Source organism: Canis aureus, chromosome 38, assembly GCF_053574225.1.
Source record: "Canis aureus isolate CA01 chromosome 38, VMU_Caureus_v.1.0, whole genome shotgun sequence".
In the NCBI taxonomy this organism is placed as follows: domain Eukaryota; kingdom Metazoa; phylum Chordata; class Mammalia; order Carnivora; family Canidae; genus Canis; species Canis aureus.
The window spans coordinates 22,751,544-22,776,054 of NC_135648.1; the positions used below are offsets into that span (position 1 = coordinate 22,751,544).

General features: G+C 51.6%; 1 protein-coding gene across 6 annotated transcripts in view; it reads left to right on the top strand.

Annotated features, from left to right (window-relative positions):
- LRRN2 (leucine rich repeat neuronal 2) overlaps window positions 1–24,511 on the top strand; it is a 61,555-nt gene that overhangs the window by 1,211 nt on the left and 35,833 nt on the right. For 2 of the 6 annotated variants that reach the window (XM_077886941.1, XM_077886942.1), the window contains exons 2-4: window positions 6,919–7,118; window positions 7,201–7,396; window positions 9,583–9,781. The exons of 2 other annotated variants lie outside the window; for them this stretch is intronic. The gene's annotated coding sequence lies outside the window, so the exon portion shown is untranslated. The remainder of the gene's footprint in view (window positions 1–6,918; window positions 7,119–7,200; window positions 7,397–9,582; window positions 9,782–24,511) is intronic. 2 more of the 6 variants (XM_077886943.1, XM_077886945.1) reach the window with 1 other exon arrangement.

Genomic DNA, 24,511 nt, shown 5'->3' on the forward strand with positions numbered 1-24,511 from the left:
TGGGGTGGTAGAGAGAACAGGCTCCCGGGGTCAGGGGGTGGAGGCGCCTCCCCAGCAGCGCCGTCACCGTCGTTGAGATTTGGGTCTTTCCCTGTCCAGCTGCAGACTCCCTCTTCCCCACCAGCCTGGGATGGGCTCCGGCGGGTGTCTTCTTCCTGAGTGAGAAGGCCAGGATCCGTTCCCACTGCCCGCTGCTTCTTAAAAGGTCCCACCAACAAAGATCACTGGGCATGGGGTGGGCAAAGGCTGCGTATAGGGCCTTGAGGCTCCCTTGCGTGTTTTCAGAAAAAAGTCAGATGTAGGTGGCCTGACCCACTTTCCCGGCTGGCCAGGTGTCCTTGTATGGAGAGGGTGGAAAAAGAATGGCACAGCTAGGGGTCTGAGCCTTCCAGGCCCTTTTCAGGCTGGTTCACACTGAGTCTCCTCCTAGTCTCCTGCCTAGGGGGTCCCCCTGGACCTAGATGAGATGGGCCATGGTGCTTCAGGGACTGAGACCTGCCCAGGGCCTGGCAGCAGACACCTGGTATCTAGGAGCACCCCCAGATCACACCTTCCCCCTGGCACAGCCTAACCCCTAAGAGACAGCCAAGGCAGTGGGAACTCAGGGGTCTGCTGAGATGAATGCCCCAGCAGGCTGAGACAGCAGGCTTCCTGTGTAACTGCCCAGGATTGCTCCCCACTTCCGTTCTTTTCTCCCTGTGCCTCCTTCCTCTTTCTGTCCTCCCCTCACTCTCTTTCTTCCACGGGCATCTCCTTATCTCCCTCTCACACCGCTCTCCAAGATCTCTCCCTCCTTCCCTTCCTATCTCTGTCTCCACCTTTGCCGCCCCCCCCCCCCACCTTCTCTTCTGAAAACTGCAGCATAAACCTCAAGCCAGGCATGTGAGCTTGGTTCCCGAACATCCTGAAGGTGGGGACACAAGCACTGTTGGCTTTGCTGTATCCCCTTTGCAGGGGAGGAGCCTGGGCTGGCGGGCCTGGCAGCTGCATTTCCCTGCCATGCCCCCAGTACCCTGCCATTTACCTCCTATCCCATCCCTACCCATGTTTTTATTTGAAAGAAAAAGAAAGTCTATTGCTTTAAAAAAAAAAATCATTTAGCAATTTATTGAGCACCTACTATGTACTATTTTAAGAGCCGAGGATATAGCAATTAAACAAACCTGCATGTCCCAAGGGAGAAATGAAGTTGCGTTTGGACTTCCTAGCTGATTAGTTCTGTGCCCTCCGGACTCTTTCAAAGACCCACTGCTTGGGGGTAGGGGAGGGTAATGTGGACAGTCCTAGTGAATTGACATCATCACTGCAGTGAGTGACCTCTAGCATGATGGGCCCAGTTCCCTATAACATACACTTACCACAGAGCTTGGAGACCGAGGGTCATCCTGTCCTTTAGATATTTCTGATCTGGAAAGCTGGACCTTTTGTATCACACTCTTTGTCTGAGAGGTGGAGTAGACAGCCAGTGTTTTAGAGAACGGAGAAACAGATGTGTTTTTTAGCACCTACTAAGCACCAGTCTGTCCTGAGCTTTACAAAAATGATCTCATTCAATGCTCCTGACAACCTAAAGTCTAGATCATCATCCCCTTCTTGATAGCTAGGATATTGAGTACCAGAGAGAATAAACTACTTGCCCCAGGTCACATTGGTTTCCGTTTTGCAGTGACTGATTATCTGCAGTTCTTTTGGCCTCCAGGAGCCTGTGACCGCTGGCCACTTGCACTGTGGTCCGAAGTTACGTTGTAACTGAATTTTTCAGAAGGGCACCCCTTCTGCTCAGAGTATTAGAAAATAAAGGATTTGCTGCGCGGTTGTATGAATAAGCTTTCTCAAGTGCTATGGGAGGGCTTTTTGGAGGAGCCGGGAGCCTGAGAGAGGAGGCAGGGAGGGCAGTGGATCTTCCTCATCCCACACAGATTAGGGACAAGCTATAGGCAGGTACCACCCCCTGCCCGCACCCCCACTCTGCATCCAGGTAGAATTGATGGGATGTTGCTGTTTTCCTTCAGGATCAGGGTGTAGAAGCTTGGTCCGTGGCCAGTGTAATGAGTCAATATCATTGCTGTTCTCAGCCTCCTTGGGCAAGTCTGGACTCTCAAAACTCCAAGGCCAAGAACGGGGGTCGGGGTGGTGGTGGGGGGAGGCTTCGAAGCGTGCAAGAGCTACTGGGAAGGACAATGGGTAGGGTAGGGGCTGGGTGGAGCAGGAAAGTGACCAAGGAACAAAAGGGGAGGAGCACAAAGGCCAAAGATAAACTGAGAAACAACAGAAGTAGAAGGCAAGACACAAGGCAGAAGCAGACAGGGCAGCAACCGTGTGCGGTGGGATGGCTAAGAGAGTGGATGACAAGGGCGCCTTTATCTTCTACTTCCCTGAGAGGCTTGGTTTCTCCATCCTGCAGCTCAGAGGCTGAAATATTCACCAAGGTAGCCTTAAACAGACATTTGCTTATGCAGTCAGCCCATGTTTTCTAAGCACCTACTGTGTGCATAGCCCCATGCTGGGTGCTAGGGACAGTGACCCATCAGACGTTGCCCCTGCTTTCCAGGAGCACCGTAAGAGTGTAGTCTGGAGCCACACAGCTAGGGTTCAGATCCAGGCTCCATCTGGGTGGAGCTCCACTGCTAGCTGGGTGGCGTTGGACATGTCACCCAACTTCTCTGTACTTCGGTTTCCTTATATCTAAACGGGATAATTATAGTATCTACTTCAGAGACTCGCTATGATGATTAAATGAGTTACTACATGTAGCAAGCTCAGAACTGTGCCTGGCATAGTAAGTGCTCTGTGACTACCATTATTATTAAATGGGGATCAGTCTTACAATAATGAAGCAAGTGCTATAATATAGGGATGGGCAGATAGAGAGGTGACTGGCCCTGTCCACAGGTGAGGAAGTGGCTCTCAAAGGACCTGATAGTTGAGGCAAGGCTTGAAAAGGAGTCAGCCAGGCACAGATGGTGGGTCTGGGGACCATGGTGCTGAGGGTGTCTGGGGCCCTGGAGTCGTGGATGAAGAGGTGCCGTGCTGTATGTGCGTTGACTTCTAGGGCAGTCAGGAACACCTTGACCATGTCCCACGTTGGCCTCTGTTTCCATGCTCAGAGCTGAGCTTCCAGTGGGGCTGGTAGGTTGCCCCGGGACATCCCCACATTTTTCAGCCTAAAATCATTGGCCTTTGGCCGAAGGATCTGGTGCATCCCTGCTGAGATTGGTCTCACGACCACGGCCTCTCAGACGTTCAGATGGGCTAAGGGAGCTGCCTTTTAGGAGGTGAGCTCAACCAGGTTTGGTTTAGAGCTCGGCTTCTCTCTGTATATTTCTTCCACCCACTCTTTCCCTGCGGATCAGCATTTGATGGACTTGAAGTGAGTCCTGAGTTGAAGAACAGGCAGAGGGTTTCTGGAGCAACATCCATGTCACAGCCTCTGCCTCTCACCCCAACACAGCACTCCCTATAGCAGCTGGCGTTTATTGAGCACTTACTAGGTGCCCGGTGCTGTGCCAAGTGCTTTACGTATGTTATCCCATTAAATCTTCCAGAACACCTCCATCAGGTAGGTACTTTTATTATCTCCAATTTAAATGCAAGGAAACCAAGACTCAGGTTCAGTAACTTGCTCAAAGAGCACAACTAGAAAAAAAACAGAGTAAACAATCTCCTTAACCACTCCCAGAATCCAGTGCCCCTTGGACCTGGAGCATTCTCTGAGGGCATCCTGCCCATTCCCCTTCCTCCCTAGGTTGAAAAGTTCCCAAGTCTTGAGCAAGCTGGGAACTACCTGTCCCCTTTGGGGGACCTTCAGAGAGGGTCTCCCCTCTTCTTGCTCCTGTAGGTCACAGTTCTTCGCGTTGTTTCCTTCTGTTTCAGCTAAGCCTCTCTGGGGCCACAGGGAGCCAGTGGCCTCAGAGAAGGGGGACCCTAAGAGCCAGTCCCCACAGCCACAGTGCCAAGAACCAATATGAAGGTGACTTCTGGGAGACATGAGGATGGGGCACAGACCCCAGATTAGGCAGATTAGGTGGGGATGGTTTGGAATTAGTGCTGTCAGTGGAGTGTCTCTAACAAGGGAGGCTCATGTGTCTTGGGAGGTACAAGTACAATCATTCATATTTACAAACATGTCACAGGGTGGATCATTCAGGAAAAAAAAACATATGTAAGAAGGGGCAGCAGTGTTAGACAGCCAGCATGGGTCTCCCAGGAAAAGTGGATCTATCTTACCTGAACCTTTCTTTTTAAAGATGAAGGAGGAGGAAAGAAGAAAGGTGGAAAAGGTTATGTTCCTCTATAAAGTGTTCTCAAAATGAACATTCAAAGGCAGGTGATGAAAGGGTCTGTCTCTGGCCTGGGAGTGCATAGGTATGATGTCCAGCAGAGGGAGTGACCACAGAGGGGCAGCTTCTGGGCAGCTGTAGGTAGGCAGAGGGGGAACTTGACACTTGACCTTCCCTGGCAGTACCCCCACTTCTACTTCTGGATGGACCTCCTAGTGGGATGAAGGTAACTGGGGCTCACATAGCTCCAGACTTCCCCAGTCTCTTCCCCAGCACCTCTGGGGAGGTGCTTCCCCAGAGTTGGCCCAGGAGTGGAATGCTGGAATCTCACTTCTAGAGGGGACTTCCACAATTTTCTTGCCCATTGCCCATCTCTGATGGCAACTGTACCTGAGCCATCTCAGACACAGGGTGGGACTGGGGTCTCTTCATTCAGCAAGTATTTACTAAGCATCTGTGCCAGGCACTGGGGGTACAGACGACGGGAGTAAGCAACCAGACATCTCTGCCCTTGTGGAGCTTATACTTTATGGTCTGGGAAATACAGTAAAATGAATGGTGTGCTTGAGAGTGGCAAGTGCTAGAAAAAGAATAATAAAGCAAGGAAGGAGTGGTGACGGGAGAGTCCGTGTTAGGAAGAGGAGAGTTTGTAATTCTGTACAGGGTGGCCTGGGGAGACCTTGCTGAGAAGATGACGTGTGGGTAAGAATTAAGCAGGAGGTTGGGGGATCCCTGGGTGGCTTAGCGGTTAAGCTCCTGCCTTCAGCCCAGGGCTTGATCCTGGAGTCCCGGGATCAAGTCCCACGTCGGGCTCCCTGCATGGAGCCTGCTTCTCCCTCTGCCATGTGTCTCTCATGAATAAATAAATAAAATCTTTAAAAGAAAAAGAATTAAGCAGGAGGCAAGATGGGAAAGGGGCCTCAGGCAGAGGGAACAGCTGGTGCAGGGGCTCAGGGGCAGGGCTGTGCCTGCTGGATTTGAGGGACATTAGGAGGCCAGATCTTGGAGAACGCTGGATTTGGAGTGAAGAGTTTTCCTCAGAGCCAGATGGGGAGCCTTTGCAGGGGTTAGGGCAGGGGTGACATGACCCAACCTTTTAAAACCTGAGGTTCCAGCCCGTCCATTTCAGTATTTCACTGGGTGGCTGGTCAGGCGGTTCCTCAGACATCAAAGCCAGTGTAGTCCATCAGTACTTACCCACTAAGTGCCCTTTCCCTGGGTACTGTCTCCCAGGCAGTGTGGGCTCTGGGGTAGGGGAGAAGGTAAAGAAGCATGAGACACAGTCTTTACTGGTAAGGAAACCTACCTACCAGTCAGCTGGAAAGGCAAAACTTATATTCACAAGAAATAACAAGTGAATAATACCAGACAGTTATTTAAAACCAAGTGCTAAACTGTGTGATTTAGACTATAAATGTTATCAGAACTACGAGCTCTGTGTGGGAGTATATAGGAACGCTTCCTCAGGGAGGTGCCGCTGCCTTGGACCTGGGAAGGGGGTGTGGTGTGGCTCTGCAGAGCGGATGGCTCTCCCTCAGGGAAGCTTCCAGCCCAAGGAGCAGGAGGTGGAGACGTGTGACCAACGCGGGGGTTGAGAGGGCACCCGTAGGGGTAAGGCAGCCAGTATGCAAGCATCCAAGGATCAGTCCCTGGTGCAGTCCTTTCCTCACCATCCTGGGACGGAAGAGCAGCCCTTTAGAGAATGAAAACCACTGCCTGGTGCTCCTCCTTTTGGAGAGCCAGCCATCTCTGTGCCGTGGAGCCGTGTTGCTTTAAGCAGGTCCTGATGACAGCTCTCCAGGTGTTTTCATACCTCTGTACCCTCCCGGTCTGCTGCCAGCCACCAGCAACACCCCCAACCCCTCCCCAACCCCTCCACCCCTGCCTCGTGTCTGGACTGCTTTGTCTGGAATTCCCATGAGCTCCAGTTTTCACCCGGTCTGCAGCCAGGTTCCTTTCTCCCTTCCCCTCACTGCCTGGGCTCCTCTTGGGTAGGTTACTCCCAATTGGGTAGGTTATTCCAGTTACGCTCACTTAGGGTGGACTAGAAGTAAAGTGCTGAAAGGAGCAAGCGTTCCCCCATGGAGGGGGAGTCTGTCCTCACCCTGGAGAGAGGCTGCCTGGGTCTTGGCGGCTGGGCTCACTCCCATTACGTGGAGAGAGATTGCTCTGGACTGGAACAGGATCCGTTGGTAGTGCCCTCGCCCACACAGGCGGATCCTCCCCTCCCCGGCCGAGGGCCAAAGAGTGGGAACCAAGGGTCACGAGGGCAAAGCCTGAGGCTTTGCAGAACAGCCTTCTGCTCCTCTGGGCCTTGGGCAGCCTGAGAAAGGAGAGCCCACCAGCTCTACCACGGAGGCTCCTGGCATAACCACCGGGAAGACGCAGGCTGAGGCTCCTCTCTTCCTTGTGGCTCACAGCCCAGAGGGGCCAGAATCAGTTAGAGTTGGGCTAGAGCCCCTTCCCTAAGCATAGGCCCTTGGGCGTTTGACCTAACCTCCCTGAGCCTCCGTTTCCTCACCGGTGAATCCAGGTTAATGGTGCCCACTTCTTGGGGTCGTTAATGCCAAGAGCTAACATCGGTGGGTGCCCAGGAGGTGCTGAAAGCTTTACCTCATTTATCTCATTTAATCCACAGAATACTGTGAAGTAGATACGATTTTCCCCCACTTTGCAACTGAGGAAACCAAGCTGGGAAACAGTAGGTAACTTGCCGGAGGCCACACACGGCCAGCAAGTGACAGATGCAGCCCCAAACCTTCCTGACTCCAGAGCCCTGGTTCTCAACCACCGCTAATCTGTGTAAAGTGCCTGCTACAAAGTAGAGGCTCAATAAATGTGAGTTCCTTTTCTCCTCCGTGTCCCCAGGGCCTCTCCTCCAAAGAATAGCTTTCCCTACCACATCACATTTCTTTTCCAGCATCCCCTGGGACATGTGACAGAGGAGCCACGAGAATGAGCTGTCGGCTTATACCAAGGGTAAAAATAAGGCTGAGAGAGGGTGAGGAATTTGCATAAAATCTTCAAACACCAGGCCTGTGATTGATGCCCAGTTTTGAGTTTTGCTGTCAAGCCATACCGGGTCCCAGGCGGTCAACACAGGGTGTCTTGCAGAGGTAAGAACAGAGGCAATGTTGTATGGGACGAGAATGGGAGGCCACTGGGTCCCCCAGGGGCAAGTCAGGGCGTGTCCCACCTGCAAACGCTAGAGGTAATCAGTATGGGCTTTGGAAGGGGCTCACAGGAAGATTCTAAGACCTATGCCTTCTGAACCCGGTACTGTTTCCGGAGTTGGTTAGAAATAATCTAAAAAAAAAAAAAAAAAGAAATAATCTGGGGACTCGTCTGGATACACCTAGGAGGAGGACAGACCATGTTGAAGGTCAGGGTGTGGGAAGGAAGGATGCCATCTCAAATTTATAACTATGAAATCAGTATCCCTTTCGTACCAGCTGCAGTGCCAAGAGGTGGGGGTGGGTAACAAGCAACAACGAACAAGGTCATGGCCACAGAGAATCACACACATTTCAGTGTGATGGGAGCCACTATGCACATGCATGTGTGGACACACATGCACACACAGTTCCATCTGATGTTACCTAGAAATAAAAATAAGAACAAATGACAGCAGAGGATTCTGAATATAGGGGTGCATGTGGAATGGTGAGGTGAGAGCGGAAAGAGGGGGGTTCCCCAAATTCCTCAAAATGTCCCTCATGCTTTCCTCCCTGGGTCCCCCTTTTCTGGTGGATATAGAGACCCATCTCTCTGCAGCCCCCATCAGGAGAGCCCAAGCCTGCCAACATTCACACTCAAGGGGCAGTCTGCAGGGTTCCTCTGAATTTCCTCTCCAGGATCCCCCTAGGGAGAAAAGAAGGCATCTGGGTCATAACACTTTAAAACTGGTGGCAACTGAGGGTCTTCTGGTCATGTGGCTTTCAAACATTTACAGAAATTGATCCATTTTTTCAAAATAAAGTATACAGCTGACCCTTGCGCAGCATAGATTTGAGCTGTGCAGGTCTGCTTGCACATGGATGTTTGTCAATAAATATATTGGAAAAACCCTTTTGTAAATAGGTATGAATTTCTTTGTCACATCATCTTCATTTTTTCATGTCCAGCGTTAGTAACACGTATAACACCTACAGCTCTCTGTATCATGTAAGACAGTATCAATATAGGTTCTGACAGATGATTTATCTTCTAAACAGAGGACTTAAATTATGATATCAATAAATACAGCACGGTGCTGTAAATGTATTCTTTCTTCCTTTTGACTTTTTTAAAGTAGGCTTCACACCCAGCATGGAGCCCAACACAGGGCTTGAACTCACGATCCTGAAATTAAGCATCAGATGCTTAACTGACTAAGCCACCCAGGCATCCCTCCCTTTTGACTTTCTTAACATCTTTTCTCTAGCTTACTTTAAAAATACAGTATATAATGCATATAATGTGCAAAGTATGTGTTAATCAACACTTTATGGTATCAGAAAGGCTTCTGGAAGGTCAGCGATAGGCTATTAGTAGCTCAGTGTTTAAGATTTTGGGGAGTCAAAAATTATACACGGACTTTCAACTGAGGATGAGGGGGGGTCAGTGCATTGCACTCTGTTGTCTAAAGGTCAACTGTATAACGTGTGGTCGGCAGATTAATGGCCTCCCAAAGATGTTTGCCTGTGAATCCCCAGAACTTATGATTGTTACATGGCAAAGGGTATTAAGGTTGCAGGTGAAAGGAATTAAGGTTGCTAGTCAGCTGCCCTTCAAGTAGATTATCGTGAATTATCCAGGTAGGTCCAATGTAATCGATCACAAGGGTCCTTTCGATGTGGAAGAGGGAGGCAGAAGGCATTGTTAGAGCAATGAGGCATGAGGAAGACTTGAGGAGACTAACATCTTGAGAAGATGGAAGGGGCCGCGAGCCAAGAAATGTGGGCAGGGAATGTGCTGGGAAAGACAAGGAAGCGGATTCTCCCCTTAGAGCCTCCAGGAGGAGCACAGCTCTACGGACACTCTGGTTTTAGCCCAGTGAGACCCATTTTGGACTTCTGGCTTCTGAACCATGAGATGACAAATTGGTTGTCCGAAGCCACTAATTTTGTGGTAAGACGTTACAGCAGCAGCAGGGGATTGATAAGAAAGCTGCTGCAGGTAGAGCCCAGCCGGTGGACCCGAACCCCACGGCCTCGGCCTCCTCCTGGCCCAGAACTTCAGAGGAGCCCCTGCGCGACTCGCCAGCTCTGGGGAGTGTGCTTGGAGATGCACAATGTGTGAGACGTGATCCGTTATTTTCCAGCTGATGGAACTGAGGCCCGAGAGAAGGGGCTGTGTCGGAGACCACACTGAGCTAGTGAAAGAGCGGGGCCGCTCCTGTCTTGTCTGAAATCTCGGGTGCTTACAAGCCTTCGCTCATCGCTCTCCATTTTCAACCAACGCTGCGTGTGTGTCTTTACCTACAAAGGCCCGGTGCTGCGCTAGGCGCCGCGGAAGCAAGAGTGAGTTCTGAGCTCAGGAAAACGGGAGAGTGGAGAGTGTGGCATGAGCGCTGGCCCTGCCCTCAGCCCGCCCCTGAGCTGTTCCCTCCAAAGCCAGGCTGTCGGCTCGGCCCAGGCCCACCCCAGCTGGGCCTTATCACTGCGCCCTCCTCCTCAGGTGGAGGCTCGGCTCGGCCCGGCCCGCCCGGCACACCTGCCCTCCCGGTGCCCTCCCCGTGCCCTCCCGCAGCCCTGCCGTGCTTTCACCCCATCACCCCAGCTCTTGGCAGGCAGCAGGGCTGGCCCCGGAGGGGGAAGGGCCCAGAATCCGCACCCTGACAGCAGAGCACCTTCCCTTGCCTCCATCAGGCCTGTGGGCCCTCCCGGCTCTCCCCAGGCACACCTGAGCCACGGGTCGGCCAGGGCTGCCCGCGCCTGGTATCGGTCGCCATGGCAACCCTGCATTTGCCGGTCTGGTTTCTAATGACTTATTGGCATGTGTGGTAATTTGCAGAGCTTGGCAGGCAGAGCTGGGGGAGCTGGTGAGGTGGGGGGTGGGGGGTGGCGGGAGGTGGCGTTTGGGTGGGAAAGAGGCACACTTCATCCCGCCCCGCCCTTCTAGTTCCTGTCGATTAATCTCTGGAGTAAGGGAGATCCAGGGCCTCCTGTCTCGGGAGCATCAGCTCTCTCCGGGCCCCTGGGAGGGAGACAGATGTACAGACAGATGTAGAGCACAGCTGCTCACCTGTCAGGCAGCGGGGACAGGCGTGGGGGGCAGGCAACAGCCCAGTTCATCCCTGGCAGGTCAGAGCGCTTGGGTTTCCTGCCGCTCCCCTGCCTGCTCCCTGGGCCCCTAGTCACTGCCCTGGGGAGGGAAGCAGGGAAGGCTGGTTGCCAGGACAGAGACGCAAGCCGGCAGCGCCCAATGAAACGCCAGATTGCACAGGTAGGCCGGCCCAGCAATCAAAGGGGGCGAGATGAGCGAGGGCCTGACACTTGTCACTTTTCTTCAGCAAAACTTGTCCCAACCTCAAAAGCAGTTCCCAGGGCTAAGGCGGTAGGGAGCCCCCGACTGCGTTGCTACCGCCCCCCTGCACACTTCTCTGCCTCCCCCTTTAGTCCCGTCTCTCTCCACTCTGTTCTGTGTATCCTTAGAGGCAGCCTGGTGCGCCGCAAAGCTCACGGTTTCTAAAGTTGGGTTAGGATCCCGTGGCCACTGCTTACCAGCTCTATGACCTCGGACAGGTTTCTTAACCTCATTTTGAGCCTTGGAGTGCTTATCTGTAAAATGGGATTCTGGAAAGGAAATCAGCTCAGACTTGTAAAATGCATGGCATCTAGTAAGCACCAGTAAATACTGAAGAATTTTAAAAGTGATCTTTTATCTACACAAATAAGCAGGAGCAATGTGATCAATAATTTTAAAAATCCCATTGGGCTTGGTAGGGTTTTCTTTTTTTAAATATTTGAGCATAGTCTTCATTTATTCAGTAAATATTTATTATCTACTGTGTACAAAGTGCTAGGTCAAGCGCTGGGTCTTTCCTGATATTTTATGATTAGGGTGGAATTAGGCCGTGTGTACCTTCTCTAAGCATAGCGCACCTGGCAGGAGATGGAAGGAGAGAGAGGGTAGTCCAAAGTCAACCACAGAAGTGGACCGTCCATGGATTTCTGAGAAGTGGCTGGCCCCAGGAGAAAGGTGAAGGCTTTGTGAAGGCTCTGTCTGGGCCTGTGCAGAGAGACCTGCTGCCTGACTCCTCAGAAACAGTGAGTCTGTTTTTGCAACTGGAAAGTGGGTGAAGGAGCCAGTGGGAGGCTGCTCCTCCACTTTTGTAAGCCACTGCTGAAGCTTGAGGGGGCCATCAGGGACCACCCAGCCACCAGACAGAAGAGAGGCTGATGCATCTACCCTCACCTGGGCACCTGAGCACGTCACGGCTCCCTCGGCTGGTGCTGGGCCAGAGGCGAGAGCAGCAGGGGGCAGCTAGGAGACCTGGCTCCCATCTCTGCCAGCACATGGACCTGTGCCTGCAGCAGGAGCCTGTCTGTTCTTCTACAGCCTCCCCAAAGCCCCCTCCAAGACTGAGCAGCGGAGATGGGCAAAACGGAATGTCAGACATAGCTGGGGCCCTGGAGAGTGTCTGGCCCACACTTCCCCCACCTTCTTGCGTTATAGCACATGTAAACAGATGTCGACTCAGGGACTCTGACCCAAGGGCTGTGGGGGGGCTGGGTGTTAATATCTCAGCACACCTGAACCTATTCATGGCTCCCTAACATCAGTTGGAAAGGTTTAGCTTAGCCAACCCCCTAACTGTTTTTATTGATGAGAAATCTGAGACTCAAGCAGGGGAAAAGACTTGCCCAAGGTCACACAGTATGATAGTCTCATCAGGACTACATATGAGTCTCCTAACTTCTGACCCTGTGCCGTGTCTATTACCTCTTAAGACTCCTTCCATTTTCTTTCCTGAACTTTCACTGTGGAGAATGTACTTCAGATGCAAGGGAATATAATTTCTTCTCTAAAACACTGTTGTTCTCCAAATCTCATAAAATCAGGCTGCATCCTCCCCATCATCACCAGCCACTCTTCTCATGCCGCAGTGAAGCCTTTGTCATCTGCCCATAGACATTCTTCCCTTTCCCAGTCCACGCACTGTCCTGGGTGAGACTATTGACTCCATGGGTCACTCTTACTACCCCCAGACCCATTAGCACCTTCCCACCTCAGCCAGTCATCTGAAAATCTGCCATCACCCAAAGATCACCTGGTAGAGCATTCTGCTTTCTGGTCACCACCTCCCCCTGGCCACCAAGCTTGCTTGTCCAGTGGCTCCCACCCAACCATTCTGTGGGCTCTTTGGGATCTTTGGTCCCTTGGCACCCTTGGCTCCTCTTGTCTCTTGCCACCAATTGCCTCCTTCTGCCTTCCCTTCTCTGAGTCCAGATACATCCCATGTCCCATCATTTTAAGAACCACCCCCTCCAAAATTCCCAAGTTCTCTTGACCCTCTGTCATTTTATTGCCCCAGTCTGCCAGATCCCCAGTTCTGGATTAATCACTATCTGCTGCTTTCCGCCTGCATCTGGATAACTCCACTCGCTTAGAAAAGACACAAAATGAGGCAGATCGGTATTTCCAGAAATTCACCGTCACTAACCCACCTTATTCTTCAGAAATACCTGGTGTTCCCACCACATTACCCCCCTGGCTGTCTCTCTCCTGATTCCCACCTTCTTCCCCAGACCTCGACCTACACGTCACTCTCAGCAGAGGACCTCACCTCCCACTTGCCAGAGAAATACAAGTCATCAGGTGGGACCCCTCAACGCATCACGCCAACCCCCTGCCCACACACACACCTGCCTGTGTGCCAGTCCTCCCTCCCCCGTCCTGCTTCGGCAGAGGACGCCATGTTTCCATCCCAGTCCACTTCTCCGCCAACCTATGCTCTTGATCCCCTCCTCTGGGCTCCTCAAGAACATCCTTCCTGCTGTGCTCAAGCTTCTCCCATCTTCAACAACAAAAGCAAAAGCCTTCCTCAAGCCTAGCTCCACTCCCTGCTCGTACCTTGTGTCCTTTCTCCTTCTGAGCCACGTCTCTTGGAAGAGTTGACCAAGTGCTCCTCACGTCTGCCCCCCCCTTCTTCCTATGCCCCACACGGGCCTGGCTTCCTCCCCCATCACTCTCCCGAAACAGCTCTCCATAAGCCTATTTTAGTTCTCAGAAGCATTTTTCACTCCTTTCTGACACTTTCCTTTGCCTTGGCTTCTCTGGCCCCATATTCCTGGCTTTTCTGCTCACTCCCAAGTCATCTTGCTGACTCATCCTTCCCTTCTCCATCTCTAAGCGTTGGCGTTCTATCTGGTCTGGTTCAAGACATTCTCTTCCCAACTAGACACTTGTCCCTAGGCCATCTCATGAAAGGTTTCTGTTATCAGCCACGTGCAATTGACATTCAAAAATACACTTCTAGCCTGCATCTTTTCATCTCCGTCCACATCCTTACATCCACCTGCCCAGTTGACTCAGTTGGAAGTCTCAGGAAACCTCGGACTTGGTGTATCTAAAGACAGCCATGATTCTCCTCCTAAATCCCTCGCTGCCTTCCCACCCCTTGCCACATCCCCCTCCAGTGTTGCCTGTGTTTGTGGATGGCACCTCCTCTGGCCAGTTGTGTACGCTGGCAGTGACTGTCCACACTTCTCCTCACCCCCCTCCATCTGGTCCCTCACTGGTGCCTGTCTCCCTGGATAGCACCAAGAACCAGCCATCCCTCCCCGTCTCCACAGCCTCCACTTTACCCCAGCCTTCTGTGCTGGGGTCACCATGTGACTGGTACACATGCATCTACCCTTGCACTTCAAGCCCCGTCTCCAAATAGCCGCCAGAATGACCTTTAAAGACACAAGTCTGATGCTGTCACCATTTCTTGTACTCTTAAAACACGTGCTTCCCTGTGCCCTCCCTTGTGCTGCACTCCGCACATTGGCTTCTTCCAGTTCTTTGACTGCTAGGCTCTTTTTGGCCTCATGGCCTTGACGCACGCTGTTTCCTGACCCTCAGTCACTCTTTCCGCCCATACGTGTCCTCCCTAGATTCCCTTGATCTTTCAGATCTCAGTCCAAATAGCCCTTCCTTTGAAAAGCCTCCTTTTCCTGTCCAAATAGCTCGTCCTTTCTGGAGGGTACCTCCAGAATCTTATCAGGCCCACGGTAGACACTCTTACAATGTCCCGTTATGCTTCCTTCCCATAAGATGCATCATGATATCTAATTTATATAATTGGGTGTTTATTAGATAAATGTCTGTCTTTGCCAGTAGACTGTGACCCCATGAGAGCAAGGGCCCTATCTGTTTAGTTCACCATTATGGCACTGGTGCCTGGCACCTATTAGGCGTTCAAAAAACATTTAGGGAGTGAATTTGTTAGTGAAAGACCTTTTTTTTTTTTTTTTTTTTTGTATATTTTCTTTTTATTGGAGTTTGATCTGCCAACATATAGTATAACATCCAGTGCTCGGGCAGCCCCGGTGGCGCAGCAGTTTGGCGTCGCCTGCAGCCCAGGGCATGATCCTGGAGGCCCTGGATCAAGTCCCGCGCCAGGCTCTCGGTATGATGCCTACTTCTCCCTCTGCCTGTGTCTCTGCCTCTCTCTCTCCCTGTCTCTATGAATAAATAAATAAAATCTTAAAAAAAAAAACAAAACAAAACATGCTCAACCCGTCAAGTGCCCCGCTCAGTGCCCGTCACCCAGTCACCCCATTCCCCCGCCCACCTCCCCTTCCACTACTCCTCGTTTGTTTCCCAGAGTCAGGAGTCTCTCATGTTCTGTCACCTCTGACTTTTCACACTCATTTTCTCTCCTAGTGAAAGACCTTTAGATACCAAAAGGATCTCATGGGAAAAGCTGCCCCTGAGTGTGGCATTGGTAGACCAGATAACCACTGCCTGGCCCCTGTTCCTCTCTCTTTTCCTTTCCTTTTTCTGTCTGTTTCTAACTAAAGACTTTGCCTAGATTCAAAGGGGGTTTAGTCTGATTTTCCAACCAGAGGTGCAGGTTGAAAGAACCAATAGCTCTTTCAGGAGCAATAACAATAATCTCTGATATCTGAACGCTTCCTTACAACCTACAGAGCTCTTTCACGTACATTATGGTGTTGGATTTTGCTGTGTCCCTTGGGCCACACCCCAGCCTCTGGTGTCTTATGAACCCTTGTTTCACAGTAGGGGAACCTACAGCTCGGGAAGGCTTAGTGGCTTTTCCATAGGTTGGGGTTGGTGCTTGTGGCCCTGCTTCTATGCTCTCTCTGTACTGCTCCGTACACAGGCTTGTAGAAAAGAGGGACTGGATTATCCACAGTAGAGGGAGGAGGAGTGGTACCAGAACAGTCCCCAAAATCCAGAAACCCATGTCAGGTGGGAAGAAGGTGGGTCTGGAATGTGACATGCAGTTTGACTGCATCGAGTCCCACATCGGGCTCCCTGCATGGAGCCTGCTTCTCTCCCTCTGCCTGTGTCTCTGCTTCTCTCTCTGTGTCTATGAATAAATACATAAAATCTTAAAAAAAAAATAAATAAATCTGGACTCTTGAAACACACACAGCCTTCCTGGCTTGACTTATGCCTACTTAGCCAACCTCTTCCCCTGCCACTCTTCGCCTCCCAAATAGCCAAGTAAGACCAACTGCCCCTGGTTCCTCAGCCATCCCATGCTGCTCATACCTCTAAGTTTTGCTCGAACTGTTCCTTCTGCCTGGGTGACTCTTGCCATGCTTCAATACTTGGCTCTAATGACATCTCTTCCAGGAAACCTTCCCCCAAACCCACAGAACTCCTCCCATATAGTGGGCACACTCAACATATCCTATTAAAAATCTCTCTTTGCTGTGTCTCCCTCTTCTGCTGGATAGGAAGCTCCTCAAGGACACTGACTGTGCCTTATTCATGTTAGCACTCCAGTGCCTGGTGTGTTGTAGTAACAACAACAATATATAACGAAGGCTTATGATGTGCTACATGCTATGTTAAGTGCTTGGTATTAACTCATCAGATCTCAAAAATAGCCTTATGCTGTAGGTACTATATCCTATTTAAAAAAAAAAAAAACTTTGTAAATATGCATAGGTTCACTAGAACTGCAAAGAAATGTATAAGGGAGGCCTGAGTATCCTTCATCCAGCCCTTCCCATATTAACGGCATACACAGGTTAGTGCAATACCAAAACCAGGAAGCTGACATTGATGTAAGTCATAGAGCTCATCCAAATTTCATCAGTCATATATGCATTCATTTTGTGTGTGTGTAGCTTTGTGTAACCACCACCACAATCAAGGTTATTTACCTGTACCATCACCGGGCTCCCTGTGCCAACCTTTAGAGCCACACACACCCCATCCCTAAACTCTGACAGCCACTCCTCTGCCCTCCATGTCTAGGATTCTGTTAGCTCACAAGTGTTACATAAATGGAAGCATACAGTCTATCATCTTTTGTTATTGGCTTTTCTTTTTCTATCAGCATAATTTCCTTGAGGTTCATCCAGGCTGTTGCCTATATTGGTAGTTTGCTCCTCTGTGTTGCTGAGTGGTATCCTGTGATAGGGATGTCCTGCAGTTTAACTATTCATGCACACAACACATTGGCGTTACCCCATTTCAAGGGAGACAACAAATTTGTCCAGGGTTACACAGTAAGTGGCACTTAATTTATGTTAAGTAGGCACCCAATAGTTGTCTATCGTACCAAGCTCAACTCGTTGAGGACACTTCACGTTCCTCTCTGGTGTTTTGCACTGAGTAGGTGCTCAGTAGAGGCTCGCCAGTAAGGATGTGGATGAGATGGTATCTTATATCCACTTAGGTAGCAGCCACATCTAACTTATCCCTGTGCCTGGACATTTGCGAGAGAATATAGGTCCCTCTCAATATCTTACATAACTGTACTTTAGGGTTTTCTTGGAATATCAGAAAAGGAAAATTGGGGCAGTAAATATGATCACACACAGGGCTGGCACTTAATTGCCTAAAATGCCCAGAGCTATTGGTTCCAAATTAATATATGCCATATTCGCATGGTATTTTGCATCTAATTTGCAGGTTGCTCATTTTAGCACAATGCAGGGAAATCCTCGAGGCTCCTGCTTCTTGTCACCACTGCCCTCTCAGCTGTTCCCAGGTCAGGCTATGCTGCTTCTGGGTCGTGTTGCGCTGGTTCAGCCCACAGAAACAACCGGTTGGGTCCCGAACGTGCCCACCCGAGGCTGAAAAGTCCGCCAGGCTGTTTGTGCCTGTAGAAGAGCCGAGTTACTGCCACTCGGCAGGGCCCTCCGGAGGTTTAATTAAGGAGGATTTGTGGAGCTGCTGGAAGTCCTCAACCTCAGGTGTGGAGAGCCAAATGCGATTAAGTGATTGGAAAGGAACCACAAGTCAGACCAGTCTCTCCTGGGCATGGCGCCCAGGAGATGGGTTTGTGTACACATCTCTGCCTTCCCCCTGTTGGGAGGGGCAAGGTGACAGGGAGCCTGCCCCAGCCTCCAGCAACACATTGGAGATAAGTGCGGTCTCCAGGGTGGGACTCACAGAGGGTATTGGGGAAACGTGTCCCAGGGCCTCCAAGGGAACCTGTGGTTTTATTCCAGTCAAGGCTTCACCCAGGGTCACACCTCAGAGGACAGATAAAACGGGGTAGGTCCTTAGGTCGACCCATTAGCACTTCCTTGAGGGCCATTAAGAAATAATTAAATGCCAAACTCCGTTGTACAGGCCCTGAAGCCAGTGGTCATTGGGGAAAACAAGAGACCATGTTAATTGGAGAAGGTGTCCTGGAGGATGGGAGACACAGGCCCCAGCTGAAGAATAAGCCTGGGAACGTGCTTCCCAGCCGTGCCCCTCCCCCACCAGTGACTCAGACTTGGGGAGGGACTGGGACAGAAGCAAATAGAGAGCGAGGGGGGAGTTCACAAAGTGGCATAAAACAGGACTTCAGAGGAATTTTGACCTTTGGGCAGGTCATCTGGGATGATGTCCTCAGACCCCTGGGGGTGCACACCACTGTGTGTTGTCAGAGGCACTTCAGAGGAGGAGCCAAAGAAGAGTAAACCACAGTGATGGGCAGGGGCAGCCGGGGAAGCAGAGGGTGTGCTGGGAGGAAGGGCAGGTCAGAAAGTGGGGCCAGGGGGACCGGAGGCTCTATGAGGCTGAGGCCGGTAAGGAGGGGCTGGTCCCAGAGGGAGGGTGAGCACTGGAAGCACAGGTGCCGGGGAGAGCACCCCCAGAAGGAAGGGTTTTAGCCTTGCGGGGTGATTCTGGCCAGAGCTCCGGAGCCACCGCTGAGAAATGCTGCTGAATGGAGCAGAGCTGGGAGACTGAGAAGCGGCTCACGGAGCATCTGCGTGAAGCGCTGTGTTTAGAGGGAGTAACGGGCAGAGGAGCATTTTGATGGTGGTTTTCAAAGGTCTGGGAGAGGGGGGGTGAAGGACTAGGTTTGCCCAAGGAGGGGAGGGGAAGTGGGGGGTGTTTCAGGGAGGAAACCTTCTCCCAAGTCCGAGGGAAGCCAGAGGGAGTGGGCAGCGAGGGGGTGGGCAAAGGAGGTGAGGCCTGCCCCGCGCGCAGGCCCCATGAGCCCACCAGCTCGTCCTCGCGGAGGACAGGGTGCCGCTGGGAGCACGGAGAGCAGCAGATGTAGAAGAGGGCTCTGCAGAGTGTGCCAGGGCGGCAGTGGGAGAGGAATGGAAGGATTGCAGCAGAGGGCGGGCGAAGCTGGAATCCTGAATCCATAATAGGGCTGGGCTGCCGGCTCCCGTACTTCCTCCTGCAGTGCTCTGGGAGGAGAGGACCAGGGGCGGGGAGAACTGCTAAATCTCTCATGGAGGCAGGGACAGCCCTGGCCTGTTTCCCACGCCGCCCACCCTTCTGCAGAGACCCTCCTGGCCTGGCCTCCTGTGAGCAACCCAGCGAGGAGGTCCGTTCTCTTGGCCTTGCCATCTGGGGAGCATTCCTCTTCCCAGAGCTTGAGACCGTTTCTTCCTGGCCTGACTTACCAATGGACCCGGTTCTAAAAGAGTCCCATTTGCCCTCCACTGGTCTCTCTGCGCTGCTCTCATATTTCTCCCCTCCACGATCTTGCAGCTGCAGCTTAATAGCCTGCAAGAGGGTCAGGCTGGGAAGATGAATGCCAGCCTGTGGGGACTGCGTCCTGCTTCTCCATTAGGGAGGTGATGGAAGGCGAGAAGCAGAGAATGGATAATCCAAGGAGACAAATAGGCAAAGGAGTGGCTTGCAGGATAATCCAAACAGTGTTTCCACTCGTGCTTGGTGTGTGCTTTGATGAGCCTTGTGCCACCGACTTGCTGGTCTAATTAGATCTGACTTGGAGAACACTGGTTTCATTTCCCAAAGTAGACGGTGAGAAGAAACCAGGATGGGCAAAGAATGTTTGCTGGAAGGAAGCCACCAAGGGGATAATCCTCCAGTGCACATGTGAGCAGAATGGAAGGTCCATGGTGGCTGCCACTTGACAAGCCAGAGCAGTCCAGATGCTGCCAGGTCACCCCAGAACACAGCTTTCTAATCAATGTGTTCCTCACCTGTTGTATGTCGATCCCTTTAATGGCCGTGTTCACCGGTGAAAATGCCTAGGGAAATCCCTTAGGGGTGGGGTCAGGGCAGCGATCCAGTGTGACATCCCAGTCCCTACTTGCACCTTGCTGACGTGCCCCCAGGTCCATGGGCTGATGCCCCTGGATGCTCTTTGCCAGAGGAACTGTGAAGACTCCCAGGGGCTACTGTCGTGCCCTCTCCCCTCAACCCCCAACATTGGCTGATGCTTCCTTTGCACCTTTGGCATCAGCTAGTTCATTTTCCAAATGAAGGATGAAGGGGAGGGCCTCTGAGGCAAAGCACCTGAGATCGAAAGAATATCCCGAAAGGCCTCTGGAAATGATCCAGTTGAGCAAACATAGGTTCTGATCTCAGCTCCCACCTTAGTGTCCTGTATAATCTTAAGCAGCTCACCAGAGCTTTCCCGGCCTCTTTGTCCCTGCTGAGGCCAGCTTTCCATTTCAGTCCCTAGATGGGGGAGGTTAGTAAAACCAATTTCCAGTCATCATGAAACCAAGCTGTGCCCTAGGCAGTAGCATCCCCAGATCCTCCCAGATGACTTATAACAGGGCTGGGCTCTGTTTCTCAGTGTCCAGACGAGGCACATTTCTAGCCATCTGACCCATGCCTAAGGCCTTGTTCCCAGCAAGTTATCAGTTGTTTGACCTTGAACAGATTATTCCTTACCTGAAGGTCAGTTTTTCATCCATACCTGTCTAACACAAGATGTTTGCAAGAATCAAATAAGATAATGTGTGAGAAAGCATTTTTGCAAATTCCTAAATGTGCTGTCACCCTTAGAGGTTGAGAGGGAGAGGTAGCAGGGGGCAGGGAAAGACCGAGGGGCTTGAGTCCTATGGAACTGAGTGAGTTCAGAGTCCAGCTGTCTGGGAATCTGTGGCTTGGAAGAGTTGGTGAATGTGTCTTCGTCATGACTTCATCTTCTGTAAGGTGGACATAAGTAAGCCAGGCCAAGGAATTATCATGAAAGCCAGATGCCATGGTGCTTGTAAACGGTCAGGCATATGGTAAATGCTCCTCAGACGTTGCTCCCATCCCTGTATCTTAGCTCTCCCAGGCCTTCAAGTCAAGGTCAGCTCAGCAGACATCCTTTGCATACATTTACAGACATTCGGCCTGTCCTGGCATTCGGCTGTGGCAATACCACCCTGTCTGCACTCTCCCCAGGGTCTCCTCTTTAGCCATGTGTCTTCAGGCTTGGATCCCTCCTTCCTGTCCGGCAGCAGGTGCTTGCTGAGAAATGCATGACTGTTCATACCGAGTCCCCAGTCCCCGTAGAGTCAGTGGGCCATTCCGTGGCGCTCCACCTCTGCTTCCCTAGCCACTGCAGCTTCTGAGCAGCAGGTTCTCCATGATGAAGGCCCAGCCGTCCTGGGCCACGGTGCCCAGGGGCAGGAGTACTGGAGAGGGCCCCTTGCTCAAAATAATGCTTTTCCCTGATGAGGAGACACATCCCTGTTCTGATCCTTTTTTTTTTTTTTTTTAAAGATTTTATTAGAGAGAGAGTAAGTGAACGAGTAAGCAAGCAAGAGAAAACAAGCAGGGAGAAAGGGAGAAGCAGACTCCGTATTGAGCAGGGAAGGGAGCCCATGCGGGGCTCCATCCCAGGACTCTAGCATGATGACCTGAACCAAAGGCAGATGCTTGACTGAGCCACCTAGGTGCCCCTGTCCCAATCCTTCTTAGCCCAGAGAACTGCACCCCTGTTTCCCACTACTGTTTCCTTTATGCTGCAGTGTGGCCAACCTCTTACCCTCCCTGCCAAGGGCGTCTGGGAATCCTTAACCAGCCAGCCCTCAGGGCTCCCAGCAGGATGGCACTTAGGCCATTTGACTGGGCAGATGGCCAGGCCCCTGTGTAGTCTTGTCTGTGGACCACCTATCTCAGAAACCACCCTTGGGGAGGATGTTAACAATGCGCATTCCCAGACAGCACTCCAGACCAACTAAACACTGCATTGTAAATAAGTTCCCATGTGATTCTTATGCACTGTAAAATCTGAAAACCATTGTTGTCTTTTTTTGCCTCATTTTTACTGAGGTGGAACTCATACACACGCAAATCGTTAAGTGTGCAACTAGATGCATTTGTACACAGGCTTTATAATACCCACCATGTGACCACAGCCCAGATGAGGGCACAGAACCCTTGTAGCCCCCACCAAGGCTCCCTCGCACACCCTGACGCTCAGATAACACCTGAAGGGGTGGCCACTAATCAGCATTCCAGCGACATAGATTAGTTTCACTGTTTCTGAATTTCGTAAGATTGGAGTTCTTGGCTTCTTTCACTCAGTGTTATCTCATACTGCCTACTTCTAAAAACCCAAACAACTTCTCTCCCATTCCCTGCACTTCCCCTTCCCCTGATAGGTGCGTAGGCAGGCAGATAGATAGGAATAAATTAAAAAAGAAAGAAAATAGATTTTTCCAGGTCCTAACAATAAACCCCTCTGGTTGCAGCTTCCCCTCTGTGCTCCCTTCCTCGAGCCTTGTGGGGATCACTTTTGGTCACTGGCCTTCAAGCATTAGTGCTTCTGGGGGCTCAGTACCCATTATCCTGCTGCCGTGGGGGACCAGCGCCCATTCCCCTGCCGGTCTGTCAGTTGCTGGGGCCACTCATTTGTTGTGCGTGGACTGCCAGAGAGTTAAGCACATTCCAGATGAAAGTGGCCAATTTAAGGTACAAATGAAAAGACAAATGAGATGGAAATTGTATAGAACAAGCCTACTCCTCATCAGGAGGTAGCAGTCGTGACAGGCTGAGCGGAGCACCCCCTCAGGTCATCCCTGCAGCCGAGGTCAGACAGGCTTCCCAGCACCTGGGAAACCCCGTCCCCTTCACACCCGTCAGGTGGGGCCGCAGCCCAAGGGTGTGGGGGGCAGAGGGGGGACAGGAAGAGGACACGAAGCAAATACAGAAATGAGACAACACAGGAGGGCTCTGTCATTCCAAAAAGAAGGGAAACAGATATTTTGAGCATCTACCATGTACCAGGCCCTGTGCTGGACGTTCAGGCTACAAAGACTGACAGTTTGCCCTTAAGGGGCTCCCGGCTCAGGGGAAAGCGAGAGAAAAGGAGGCATGAGGAGGACAGAGAAGGCTGGAGAGAGGGAGCCGTGAGAGAAAGTGAGGAGGAGCAGCTGGAGGGGGTCAGGAGAGCCGGTGGGTGCCCACAGCTGGAAAGGAGAGTGCACCCTGCCCCCGCCCCCACCCCCACCCCCAGCCCAAGCAAGCCAAGGCCATTTCAAGACCAGGGATGTTCTGGAGCAGTAGGGACAAAGCAGGGAGGAAGAGCAGGAAGGAGGAGCAGCTGGGCATCTCACCCCTCCACCGGGGAGGGACTATCATGAGGGCAGCCTGGAGGGGGAGACCTCACAAGCAGCCCATTGGTTCTTGGTGAAGTGACAAGCCGCGAGCTCCCGGATATAGTGAATGGGGAGAATCAATAAGCAAAATATTTGTACGGGGGTGTATTCCCTGTCGCGTAAAGAGGAGTCAAAAACCCAGGAGTTCTCAATCTCTGGGTCTCTATCTCATGCATTTTCTAAGTCCAGGGAGTTGCAGAGAGGGAGGGCGTGCAAATTTGTTTTCATACAGATCCAAGCTAAATACAATCTTGGTAATAATAATAATAATAATAGCAACCACTTATAAGGCACTTACCATGAGCCAGGCTGTTGTAAGCACTTAATTTGTATTAACTCATTTGCATAGTAAATATGTAGGGGAAGGGGGATACTGGTACATTTCAAAGCCAAACACAAGCGACTTTTGAACTATCTCCTGCCCACCCCAGCACGCGCTGCGAAGGCTGGCCACTGAAAGAGCTCTGAACCCACTCTCCCTCGCTTGGGTGAACATGAAACCGAAGTCCTGGGGGGCTAATTGGGAAGCAGCTCCAGAGGCACCAAGTGATTCCAGATCTTGGGCCAAACAGGCTCACTCTCTCCTTCCTGGTTCTTGTCCTCCTCTCTTCTGAGCTGAGGTGCTCCAAGCCAGACCCCACGTTAGGTGCTCAGGGAGAGACCCAGGAGATGTCCTGAAGGCGATGGCTGGCCCTTAGGGTAAGCATGACCCCCTCTGTAAGGACTGCTCTCTGCCCATTGCCAGAGCCAGAATCCATTTACATCACACCATTGTGGATATCACTAAGCCCGACTGTCACCAGGGAACCAGTTTCCATAGCGACTGAGGTATACTAGACCCTTGACATCTCAAGGGATCCATCATAGCCCTTCATGGATCCATGGAGTAGAGACTGCCCTGTAATTCTCCCCATATAATGCAGCTGAGTAGGACAGAGCTGCAGAGAGGATGGCTAGCCCGGGCAAAGTCATCGAACTCAGCCCTGTACCTGGACATCTTCCCGGATCAGGCTCTCGGCCCATACAGCTCAGCACTGCACTATTTCATGTCAGGTCGGGTTTGCCTGGTACAGGAGAAATCGTCTCATCGGAAACCTGATAGCGCCAACTGTCTGCTGTTTTTCAAACGACAAAGCAAAGAAGGACTTCGATTAAACCTGGTAGACAGAGCACCTTCATGTTCCTGTCTGCTGCCACACCCAAGTAAGAGCAAAGGAGTCAAAAAGATGCAAGGCCACAAGGTCAAGGGAAGGA